Source organism: Pinus tabuliformis, chromosome X (assembly GCF_031772625.1).
Source record: "Pinus tabuliformis cultivar Carrire ecotype Pingquan chromosome X, CPIR1, whole genome shotgun sequence".
Classification (NCBI taxonomy): domain Eukaryota; kingdom Viridiplantae; phylum Streptophyta; class Pinopsida; order Pinales; family Pinaceae; genus Pinus; species Pinus tabuliformis.
This window is the reverse complement of record NC_142308.1, coordinates 18,952,312-18,965,932: the sequence shown is the minus strand read 5'-3', so window position 1 is coordinate 18,965,932 and position 13,621 is coordinate 18,952,312. Positions and strand designations below refer to the sequence as shown.

General features: G+C 42.1%; 1 pseudogene; it reads right to left on the bottom strand.

Moving 5' to 3' along the window:
• The window catches only part of LOC149138112 (indole-3-acetaldehyde oxidase-like), a 136,597-nt pseudogene that overhangs the window by 12,734 nt on the left and 110,242 nt on the right, over window positions 1–13,621 (bottom strand).

The following is a 13,621-nucleotide window of genomic DNA, read 5'->3' as shown; positions in this document are numbered from 1 at the left end:
TCTTTTCTATTACAATACCATGGTTCACAAACCATGGGCGGAAAAACAATACCAAAATATAAGGGGTTTTGACCTTCCTAAGACCCCTCAACTCCTATTTGACCTGCATTACTTGTGCTCCGCTCCTCAAAATGCAGGGACTTACAATATTTTAACAAAATTGACCTAGGGGACCTGTTGATGGTGCTGGACCTTCCAACATGTCAAGGGGATCTCCTCGGTAACCCAATTAGACCTCAGACCGTTTGGTGTAGGAGTTCAAGCAGTGGATCGTAAGGTCATGCCTTGACCGCAATGTCACACAGAGACAAGTAAGATAACTCTATCAGTAGCAAGGGTGTGACTGATGCAGTGAGTCAAGGAATGAGTATGAGAGGTTCCAACACTTCAAAGGGGGAGGAAGGTGAAGGTGAGTTCCAGGTTGAAAGGGATCAGTCCCAACTTGGCTGGGAACACACCACACAAAAGGACATGCATAGCTTTTGGCAAAGCAGTCGACACGGATGGTGAAAACATTAACAACATATGCAACACATTATCAACAAGATTCATATAAGTTCATACAAATCAATTCATAAACAAGTACGTAAGTTAAACAACATATATCATTAAGGCAACCAGATCAGTCCAAATACAATAACAACATATGCATGAAAATGTGTTGGCTTTTATTATATAAAGAAGTGTAAGTCACAAACATACAATGCACCATGTAAACCTACTAGCTCTATCAGTAGAACGTTACAGCCACACCCACTTGCTCCTCCAAAGATATGTACTAGCTCTGTGCAGTGGAGAAGCCAAGGCGCGTTACAATACTGTCCAAGCCTTCTTCAAGATAGTCTTAGTAGAAGCTTGGTTGACCAAAAGCCTATACAATGAGTTATGAGGGACTATTTATAGCAAAGGGTGGGATGACCCTTGACATTCCCCTTTGTGACAGTTCAACTACCCTCATGACTCTTCACCTACTCTATGATTGTTACATCCAACTGTTGACACTCGACTTACACTTGACATGACTCAACATTAAAATGCACATGTACTCATGTGAGACAACATGGCTTGAGAAAGCCTTGCAAGACATCACTAACACTTGGTCCGTTGTGGTGAGACCAACTCTTTGACATGCTTGTGATGGTGAAGTTGGTGAGATGATGCCAATATTGGTCCTCCATGATGGTGTGCATGCACCTCATGGTGACATCTTGCTGAAGCGAACTCTTGTCTCCGTTGCAACCAATGCATTGGTTCAGCCCCTTCATCCAACTCGTCTTCTAACATGCACATGGTCTTCTTGGGTACGGTTGAACTAGAAACACACTGATGCATAGTGTATGTGTTGATCTTCAAGTTTGTGTTGGTGGTCATGCACATCAACTTGCCGAAGTGCATGTTCAGCCCCAGTTGGACTTGATTCTTGTCTTTGCCTTAGTGAGTGTGTTGAATGGGTCAGATTGCGTGCGTGCACTCAATGACATGCATGTTGTTGGATCCTTTTCATGCGCCCAACGACATGCATGTTGTTGGATCCTTTGCATGTGATCAACAAAACTTCTCACCACATTTTTCTGTGTCAGCTGCTGGGATGGATTCTTAACTTGTACTGGCATAGTTTCATCCGTGAGTGCATGTTGTGCCTAGTACTATTCATGTTCGTTCTACAACTCATTGGTCTGTCTATGCAACTTCATATTCTTCCTGAGTTGCTGCTTCGGCACATGCAACTCCTTATTTGTTCCATCTTCTACCTTCATGCGATCTTCATGTCGCACTGTCACTTCATAGCCTGAGTCTCCAAAGTTGCTTTCATTATCAGTGGATCTACTTGACCTTGCAACTTTTCTATGCCTCTATGTTGTCAACAACCTTCCTCTTGCATTCGCTGTGTTCGCTTCATTCACTATGTTTCCTTGAGTTGTTGTTCATGATGCTTCTCACTGTGATGTTGTTGCTTGATGTCCTTGTCCACGAACAACTTGATGTCTTCGTGAGTAGGTAATCCCATGGACACTTGATCGACTACATCCCCAAGCGTGCTCTAAATGGTATCTTCATCTCTACTCTCTTGGAAACCATTGTACTTGTACTGCTGAGAGGCAAGTGAACACATGTGATACTTGGAGACATGGCAACACTCATAGAAAGCAATCTGTCAGTTGAAAACCAAAACGAACATGAGAACTAACTTTCAACATACCTGGGTGAATGATTGTGAAGGTTGCACAATTTTGGCTAGGAGGTCAGGAGACCGACTGCCAAAACTACACAAGGCACAGTCTGGGCTACTGTGAAACTGACTGACTGTTGGAACTGCAAAATGCACAATCCAATTGGGCAGTTGGCTGTTGGGATTGAGGAATGTGCGATTCCAGCTAGGAAAGACTGTTGGCCCAGGGATAGATTTGCACAAATTTTTGGGCCAAGCAGCCATTGACCTCTAGAAATTTAGTCCAAGAGGCTAGTGTTGGGCCAGAATACGAAAATCTGGAAAGGAAGGTGAGCCTTCCTTCTTCAAATTGTGCAATACAGCCTTGGTGAAGGCAGATACCGGGCCAAGGTTGGCCCGACTAGCCGACGGGCAACTGAAAGCAAGTAAGTCGATGAAATGCATGGTGACACTAAGTGATAGAAGAAGTGATAAACACTGCATGAAAAACATGAATGGAGGATTGAGAAAACAGATCAACATGGATGTGGGTGAGGTTGTTCGCTGATTGGGCGAACGTCCGTGTAAAACAGTTTCATGCATGCGACAACAGTGAGATAGAAATGAAAATTGAAACAAAGCTAGGAAAAGCTAGAATATATGTAAACGATAGTAGGCGTTCAAAGAAATCAAGCAAACAACACTCAGACAAGCGAATACACAAAAAGTGACAGAAATGTAGCACAAGGGATGGGAAGCGAGATTACCCCAAAACAGATGAGATGAATGTGCCAACTACTCCTAGATGTGATGTGGGATGTTAGAGCTACAAGGTTGATGTGAGGAATGAGCTCTAAAGCATCCGGTTGATGAGTTTTGATAACATCGAGGTTATGACGCACATGCCACAAATCTAGTGGAAGCGACACTTGGAGGGAGGTTTCTGAATCGTTCCTTACATGTAACCTCCAACTACTAAACATAGATCCCTGAAACAAGGGATGCCTTTGCATGCTAGCTTGGGAGAAGCAGCTTATGCATGCAAGTCTGTTTTTCTTAGTCCCGGAGGGAACTGGTCAACTCAGTTGCACAAGATACTACTTGACTACTGGAGAAAAATGTGCATTCCTGACAGTAAGTTGGGCTGACCGCCAAAGGGGATTGCACAATTTCTGGTCCCAGCAGTTGACTACTACCCAGATTTGCACAAATACTAGGCTAAACTTCTTGTTGATGGGAAAAATTGCGTAAATCCTGTTGGGAGGGTTGGCTGACAGGATTGCGCAATCTTGGAGACCAACAGGCTGTCTAAGGGAATTGCACAATTCCTAGAGGGAAAGCTGGTTTTCCCTCCAGAAATGTGCAAATTTCACTAGGAAGTTTCTCAGCCTGTAGCTGGACCAAGTCCAGATGAGCAGCATGTGAGGGGAAAAGGTCAAACTGTGATCGACAGGCTACCATTGAGCAAGAAAGACACTAAAGCTTGAGGACTTGAAGAAGTAAGGAAAGCTGCTGTGAAAGTTGGTAGAGAGGCTCCAAAACGGGCTAAGGCAAAATTTTGGAGGGTGGTTGTAGCCGCTACAACACTTGACGACACACTGGTGGAACTCTAGCTCCCTGTATAGACCTTGTTCATGAAAAGAAAGTCTAGCCCCTCTCAAAGTATTTTTCAGTTCTTAGCTCATCTTGGTTTTAAACTAACTTGATGTAAGATATAACATCTTCTAGACTCTTGGTCGATTGACACACATTCCAAGCCAAGGCAACACAGTTGTTTCAATTGGGGTTGAGGGGTATATGGGTGCACAAGCAATATAGTCGTCAGAGTCTTAGTTTCATCTCTCGTGTTGTTCCACTTCTAGAAGGCCTAGACAGTACCCCGGTGGAGTCACATAGGAACACAAGCATGGCTCTGCTGCTAGCGAGCCTGGATTTTACCCAAAAAAAGTTACTTGCATCACCTCCCTGTGTAGGAAGCCTTTCTGTTATTTTGCCTTATTCATTTTGAATTTTTTGAATTTTCACTTTTTGAATTTTTCATTTTCACTGTGCATAGCACTTATTCATTTCAGAGGTGGAAGAGGGATCCCGACTTATTGAGAGAAAAGGAGGTTGTTCCAGCAGAGAAGCAGTTTATTATATCTATGACGTGCCTACTAAGGTTTTCCCCCGCACCTTACTCTACTTGAATGAGTTGACAAGGGTTAACCCAAAAACAATCAACTAGAGAAGGTGACACTAATTAGCGTGCAAGCATTGTGTTTACACAAGGTTCACTTTGAAGAGTACGTATTTTCCTTCGGTGTATCATGGACAAAGAGTAACAAGTTCATCATATAGGGAAAGATTACAGATAACCAAGTAGTGATAGCTGTAAAACCCTCTTGTACTTTACCCAGCTCGTTTCATGAGTCACACATGGTTTCATGCAAACTAACCTATGAACGAAACAAGTGAACGAACTAAAAATCAACAAAGAAAAGCAAGAGAAGAAGCGAAAATGAAAGTGAAACAAGTAAACAAACAAGCAAACAAAGCATGTAAGCAAACAAGCATGCAAGAAAACAACTTGAAAGCAAACACTACTCCTACTCCTACACTAATAGTGCAAGGGCTTGATCACGTGAAGTGATACTTCCAATGCAGCCACCGGCGCATTGGTAGACCCATGTGAGTGAAGGCTTGGTCCGCGAGTAACCTAGTTGTGCGGACCAGCATATAAGAAAGATATGACAATGAAGACAGCCACACCTCGTGTTTCAAAGTGCCCACAGGACATAAGTGAGTGCATGTGCATGACAGACAGTCCGTGAGCTTATCATGGTGCTGTGTGACACTACGTGCAACTCTTAAGAAAAAACACACTCTTGACTAAGACATGCAAGCAAACGAAAGAAACAAAGATAACTTGCGTCACACATGAGTGCTTGCAATGTAAGATTCCTCCAATGCATGAGCAATGGGGCTGTGCAGTTTGAGTGGAGGAATTGTGATTTGTGTGTAAGATGGATCTTCAATGCATACAACTGAGTGTTGAGGAGCCTTGGATGATTGAAAAATTTGATGATCAGAAGTGAGACTAACCCCAAGATAATAAGGACCTAACATAACCATCATCTCGGGCTGAAGTGCCTCGACAGTATTGGGTGTCTCAACTTCATCATTAGGTAGATCATCATAAACTGGTAGCATCGAAAGATCAACTGTGATAGATGCATGATCGTGATAAAAAATGGAAGCAGATGGATCACGACCACCATGATCAGAAAAATCAATGAATTCTTCAGCATCGTCATGATCAGATGAATCAAATAGAGGGGTATATGAAAAGTGAACAAACTCATCCTCTGTGTTTCTGGAAAATATAGATGAAGGATCAAGTGGATATTCAATGAATAACTTATCCTCTCCATTGTCAAATGATGGACTAGCATCAGTGAGTCCTGCGAGTGATCAACAATGGGTGCATTCATGGATGAAGACACACATGTAAAATCATGGATGGCAGGTTCATCAAAGTAGCTAGGAAAGAACGGAGGGGGCTCGGACAGAAGGGAGTCATCCTTCGCTGAGTGTGGATGTTTAAGCTCCCACTCATACTCTTCATGAATGATAACGCATGTTGGTTGTGCAACACCAACTCCGTCAGTGGGTTGTTCCTTGTTCACAACAAGTGGATAGTCCGGAAGGGACAAACACAAGACAACATCATTTGGAGGAACACTTGGGTATGAAGACGGAGGTCAAAGAAAAGAATACATATGGGAACTTGAAGGACTCACAACCAACTCTGCACAAAAATTAAGAGGAGTGATGTTGGGAGGGTGTGAAGGATGAACAGATGTGTGAAAATGACCCTCAACATCACTGGGCGATGGTGGAACTGTTGAATGAGAGGGAGGCGGACAATTTGTTGAGACAGTGCCTACTCCCACATGGGATTACGTAGTTCCATCAACGAAGAATTTAAGCAAGGCTTTACATCAAGATTTCTCTTGGGACAGACAAATTTCTTAAGAATACTCAAACTAGTCTAAAAGATAAGCGAACTTCATCTGGCTCTTCAGAGCTTGAAACTGTAAGTCACAGAAGCACTGCCAAAAATCAATAACAGATTCATGTGGAGCCCTTTGTTGTTGTAACAGTTTTTGGACGAGATGGTTTGGATCAAAATGATGGAACGTGTCTTCAATAAGATCACAGAAGTGATTACATGAGTGCATGGTGTCTGCCAGTAGGCTGAGCACCCAATGAAATGGGGATTTGCGAAGTTTGAATGCATGCAGTAGACCGGATTGTTCGTCAGTAAACTCATCTTCCTCATAAACCATGGAAATAAAGTTATGTAAGTGCCTAGGCCAGGCCACTTCACCTTCACCATCATTAGTATGAGTGGACAAGAGATTGAAAATATCCCCCGAGATGGAGACATCTTCATGATTCGCAAAACACCTCGGGGGAAGAAGAATGCAAGATTCCATGAAAGATATGCAAAGGTTCAAAACTAGATGAGAGGACACTACTTGTCATCAGGCCCTCCTTCTAGCACCAGAAATGTTGACGGTGCTGGACCCGCCAACATGTCAAGGGGATCTCCCTGGTAAGAAGTCCCAATTAGACCTCAAACTGTTTGGTGTAGGAGTCCCAACAGTGGGTCGTAAGGTAATGCCTTGACCACGATGTCGCACAGAGACAAGTAATAAAACTCTGTCAGTATCAAGGGTGTGACTGATGCAGTGAGTCAAGGAATGAGTATGAGAGGTTCCAACACTTCAAAGGGGGAGGAAGGTGAAGGTGGGTTCCAGATTGAAAGGGATTAGTCCCAACTCTGCTAGGAACACACCACACAAAGGACATGCATAGCTTCTGGCAGAGCAGTCGACATGGACAGTGACAGCATTAACAACATATGCAACACATTATCAAAAAGATTCATATAAGTGCATACAAATCAGTTCATATACAAGTACGTAAGTTAAACAACATATATCATTAAGGTAATCGGAGCATTCCAACTACAATAACAACATATGCATGAAAATGTGTTGGCTTTTATTATATAAAGAAGTGTAAGTCACAATCATACAATGCACCATGTAAAACTGCTAGCCCTATCAGTAGAATGTTAGAGCCACATTCGCCTACTCCTCCAAAGAGATGTACTAGCTTTGTGTAGTGGAGAAGCTAAGGCACATTACAATATTGTCCAAGCCTTCTTCAAGATAGTCTTAGTAGAAGCTTGGTTGACCAAAAGCTTATACAATGAGTTATGAGGGACTATTTTTAGCAAAAAGTGGGGTGATCCTTGACATTCCCCTTTGTGACAGTTCAACTACCCTCATGACTCTTCACCTACTTTATGACTGTTACATCCAATTGTTGACACTTGACTTACACTTGACATGACTCAACATTACAATGCACATGTACTCATGTGAGACAACATGGCTTGAGAAAGCCTTGCAAGAAATCACTGACACTTGGTCCACTGTGGTGAGACCAACTCTTTGACATGCTTGTGATGGTGAAGTTGGTGAGATGATGCCAAGCTTGGTCGTCCATGATGGTGTGCATGCACCTCATGGTGACATCTTCCTAAAGCGAACTCTTGTCTTCGTTGCGACCAATTCATTGGTTTGTCCCTTCATCCAAATCGTTTGCTAACATGTGCATGGTCTTCTTGGGTATGGTTGAACCGAAAACACACTGATGCATAGTGTCTGTGCTGATCTTCAAGTGTGTGTTAGTGGTCATGCGCATCAACTTGCCGAAGTGCATGTTCAGCCCTAGTTGGACTTTCTTCTTGTCTTCGCCTTGGTGAGTGTGTTGAATGGGTCAGATTTCATGTGTCCACTCAACGACATGCATGTTGTTGGATCCTTTGCATGCAATCAACAACACTGCTCACCATGTTTTCTTTGTGTCAGCTGCTGGGATGGATCCTTAACTTGTACTGGCGCAGTTTCATCTGTGAGTGCATGTTGCACCCACTGTTGTTCATGTTCCTACTGCAACTCATTTGTTTGTCTGTGCAGCTTCATGTTCTTCTTGAGTTACTACTTCGGCACATGCAACTCCTTCTTTGTTCCATCTTTTGCCTTCGCGCGATCTTCATGTCGTGCCATCACTTCATAGCCTGAGTCCCCAAAGTTTCTTTCATTATCAGTGGATCTGCTTGACCTTGCAACTTTGCTCTACCTCTATGTTGTCAACAACCTTCTTCTTGCATTCATTGTGTTCACACTTCATTTAGTATGCTGCCTTCAGTTATTGTTCATGATGCTGCTCGTTGTGATGTTGCTGCTTGATGTCCTTTTCCACAAACAGCTTGATGTCTTCATGAGTAGGTAATCCCATGGATACTTAATCGACTACATCCCCAAGCGTGATCTGAAAGGTGTCTTCGTATCTGCTCTCTTGGAAACCATTGTACCTGTACTGTTGAGAGGCAGGTGAACACCTTTGATACAAGGAGACATGGAAACACTCATAGCAAGAAATCTGTTAGTTGAAAACCAAAATGAACATGAGAACTGACTTGCAACATACCTGGGTGAATGATCATGAAGGTTGCACAATTTCGGCCGGGAGGTCGAGAGACTGACTGCCAAGACTGCACAAGGCACAGTCTAGACTGCTAGGAGACTAACTGACTGCTGGAACTGCAAAATGTGCAATCTATTTGGGAAGTTGGCTGCTGGGATTAAGGAATGCGTGATTCCAGCTGGGAAAGACTATTGGCCCAGGGACAGATTTACACAAATTTTTGGGTCAAGTAGCCACTGACCTCCAGAAATGCGCAATTCAGTCTAGGAGGTTAGTGCTGGGCTATAATGTGCAAATTTGGAGAGGAAGGTGAGCCTTCCTTCTCCAGATTGCGCAATGCAACCTTGGTGAAGGTAGAGATTGGGTCAAGGTTGGCCCGACTAGCCGACGGGCAACTGAAAGCAAGTAATTCGATGAAATGCATGGTGACACTAAGTGATAGAATAAGTGATAAACAATGCATGCAAAACATGAATGGAGGATTGAGCAATCAGATCAACATGCATGTGGGTGAGGTCATCGCCAGTTGGGCGAATGTACGTGAAAAATAGTTTCATGCATGCGACAGCAGTGAGATAGCAACGAAAATTGAAACAAAGGTAGGAAAAGATAGAATATATGTAAATGACAGTACGTGTTCAAATAAATCAAGAAAATAGCACTCACACAAGCGAATACACAAAAATCGACAAAAATGTAGCACAAGGCATGGGAAGCGAGCTTACCCGAAAACAGATGAGTTGAATGTGCCAACTACTCCTCGATGTGATGTGGGATGTCAGAGCTACAAGGTTGATGTGAGGAATGAGCTCTACAGCATCCGGTTGATGAGTTTTGGTAACATCAAGGTTATGATGCCCATGCCACAAATCTAGGGGAAGTGACACTTGGAGGGATGTTTCTGAATTGTTTCTTGCATGTAACCTCCAACTTCTTAACATAGATCCCTAAAACAAGGGATTACTTTGCATGCTTCCTTGGGAGAAGCAACATATGCATGCAAGTTTGTTTTGCTCAGTCTTGGAGGGAACTGGTCAACTCAGTTGCACATGCAAGAGACTGCTTGACTGCTGGAGAAAAATGCGCATTCCTGACTGTAAGTTGGGCTGAATCTCAAAGGGGATTGTGCAATTTCTAGGCCCAGCAGTTAACTGCTGCCCAGATTTGCACAAATATTGGGCTAAATGACCTGTTGATGGGAGAAATTGCACAAATCCTGCTGGGAGGGTTGGCTAGCAAGATTACGCAATACTGGAGCCTAGCAGTCTGTAGAGGGAATTCTGCAATTCCTGAAGGGAAGGCTGGTTTACCTCCAGAAATGCTCAAATTTCGCTGGGAAGCTGCTCAGCCTGCAGCTGGACCAAGTCCGGATGAGCAGCCTATGAGGGGAAAAGGTCAAACTGTGATTGATAAGTTGTCATTGAGTAAGAAGGACGTTGAAGCTTAAGGACTTGACAAAGCAAGGCAAGCTGCTATGAAGGTTGGTGGGGAGGCTCCAAAATAGGCTAAGGAAAAATTTTGGAGGGTGGTTGTAGTCGCTACAACAGGACCCCAACACAATTATGTGACTCATCCTTGAGTCACTCTGTTGGTACACTGTGGATCTTTGCTTTTAGGCTAGTGAATGAAGACTTTACTGGGTGAAGTGCCTCCATACATTGAACTGTTGCCTATCGAACTTCTTCGACCAACTTTTAAATAGTTGGTCCTTCTACTGCTAAGTCGATGGTTCATTGTGTCTACTGCATACTCTTGAATGTGCCTCCCATAGTCTATGAGAGTTTCCCTACTTCTTCTTCCCATGGCTACATCTGTGCAGTTATGATCTGCATCTTCTTCTGTAGCTCCTCGATTTGTCCCTGTAGGGATGTCCCCTCTTTCAACTAGGCAAATCGTTGCACAAGGGCTAAGGTGCACGTCGTTTCCTTTATCTCGTCATACTACAACTGCTTATCCTAGATGGTGAATATTCAATATTTTTCACCTGTGGGTCCTCCTGCAGTGAGGCCCACAGTTTTAGAGTCTCTTCAAACATCTGGCTACACTCTTTGACTATAGCATTGAGCTTCTCCCTGTCCATTCTGTTGGCAATCTCGCGCTACTCTCGGATTTCCGGTGGTGTGGTGGGTTGTAGCTTCAATTGAAGCTTAGTAATTTGTAGCTACAGATCGAAGCGAACTTTATCCACATGTGCCTTTGATTCTCTAAACGCATCTTCGAACTGCTACACTTTTTCTTCAGAAGTGGCCTCAGACTGAATCTGGAGCTCAGGGAGCTCACTACATACTCTGGAAATGGCTGCTCCAGCTGTGCCCTTCTCGCAGCTACCTCATCACGATCCTGGAGAGATTTGTGCTTTTCATTGCACATATGTTGAGTGGTGATCTACGCATCCTTGATCACCGTGAGAGCATGTTTCTCTCACACCTTAAGCTCATCGCATTGTCCCTTTGATTCAGGGATATTAATATTCCAAGGATCCTCATCAGCTTCTTCCGTTGTAACGTTGTAACATTCTGAAGCATGTTGTAGTTGCGTACTCCACTCAGGTTGTACCCACATGAGAGGTTCGATAGGTGTTCAGAAATTTTTTTGTTTAATTACCTGAAGCATTTCATCAATGCATTCGAACCCATCTTCAAAACTAAATGTCAGTAAGAAAATTTCTTTCATCTCATCCCAATCAGCAGTCCCATGTCGCAACTCGGTTTCTAAATACCAGTTCTTTGGGATAACATCCAAGGTATGAATAAATATATGCACCCACTCAAGTTGAGGTATCTCACCCCACGCCTTAGTCCATCTCGCTAGATGTTCGCGCGGATCATCCTTCCTTGTGTATTTCTCAGTGAGTCAGGTGTTCACGTAGCCAAACCTTAATTGCATCAATATTCTACGATATTCCTTCCAGTCAACAAAATTATCCTTGTGCGTACCCCACCATCTTGCAGGTATAGCTCTTAATGCTAGATCTAAGGCTTGGAACCGATGTTCCTCTGGTACATCCCTTTCAAAATGGTCAAGAAATATATTGACATCACCCAAGCCATCATAATAGGGTAATTGGCGTACCTCTGTGGATACACAGCATAGCGATTTTGTAAGTCAATTACATATCAACATAGAGACCTCATGCAACCGATTTTGCCAATTTTCTAACTCTTCGTGTGAATCTGATTGCCAGGAACTGTCCTTTTCCTAGATGATCCTTCCATCTGCAGTGGGATTGATCCAATCTTCATTTCACGCAGTTAACTTATAGATGTGCTCAATGTCATCATCTTCATAATAGTCATGGTTCGGTTCTGTGTATTGCGCACCTTCATTTGTGTTGAAGCCTCAAAAATCGTTGTGACAACATGGGGGAAAACCACCCAGTCCGAACCTTAAAAGCAACTCCTTTTTTGTTTGGTATAGTGGCTCCAACTGGGGATAATGGAACCAATTTCCCAGAAAATATTTGATAGTGATGGTGGGATGATATATGATGTAACAGGAAATGATTAAGCTAAGTGTAATCTAATCTAACTTCTAAACACATGCATATATCCTATTTTAACACTATTTAACTATAAGTATACCCAGGAATCAAATATGATATGCGATCTACAATGATGTCTTACAACAATTGATAATAAAGATCATTCAAATGCAACAAGAAATTAAATCGTTTAACAATAATCGTTTGGATAAATAGTTATACAAAACGATTGAGAAAAAATTATCGCATATAAAATCATTCATGTATTCACAACGGAATCAGAGCTAACATCATACAGAAGTGCAATAATGCTAAAACTATAATTCAGACTTTCATACATAAAACAATTGAAAGAATAAGTATTTCTTGATACATAAATAAAACATGATCATAAGATAAAAGTACCATATATGATAAGTCTTTCTCATGTGCTTCAGCGATATTGACCCAATTTCAATCAATCCAACACATTGTAAGAGTACAAAAGTGCATTTTAGTAGAGCATGCTAGATATTTAAAGAAAATAGATCTTGTTCCATTCATTCCATCAAAACCTCCTCAAAATTACAGAAGTGCAATGTTTTGAAAAGTGTTTTTGATTAAATTTTTGGACCTCTCTCTAAATGCATGAGAGGGGTTTCAATACTAAACTATATGTATTAAAATAGATTATTACAAAAATAGCTAAGGAGGTTTCAAATGACCTTCCTCAAAATATGCAAAAATAAAACTAAAAGAAAAATAAATAAATGATTAGCTCCTTTGAACTTGATCTCTAAGATCGCAAATATCAATCATTGGCTTGAGCCGAGGTGGTTGGCCGATTGCAAATTTTAACTACCCAGCAAATAAGGCATCTGTTAGTGCTAACACCATATTTTGTGTAGATGTTGTTAAATGTCTCAAAGTCATCCATTGGCTATGTGGTTTCACTAAAAACTGCCAGTATGCCTCCCAATTCAGCCTGTTTAACTGTTTGACCGCCTCCTTTTCCTGCGCTACCTATTTCCACTGCTACTCTAGCTGTCTAGCATTAGGAAGAAATCCTGGTACACATTCCTTGACTAGATTGGCACCATGAAGATTTTCATTAATGAATTATATTATGATGTTTGTTGTTTTCGTTTCTATCGTTGTTTCCCTTTCCACCTATTTCAACCGAGAATCCCAATTTCTGAACAGAATATCTTTATGAGACTCTTCCAGCTTGGGCAGGTCAGCCTTCCTCCCATCCTCTGATTCTTTCCAGGTGAAAAATTCATAAACTCTTTGGTGGATTTCATCATATTTGAGCCTCATATCAACAACTTGGTTTGTTAATTTATCACTAGTCTCACAATAAGGATTTATCTGTGAGATTTTCTGGAAAAATACTTCCTTTTGTTGCATTAGTAAGGGAATTAGATTGAGAATTTCCTTGATGAATTCGTCGATTTTCGGATTGT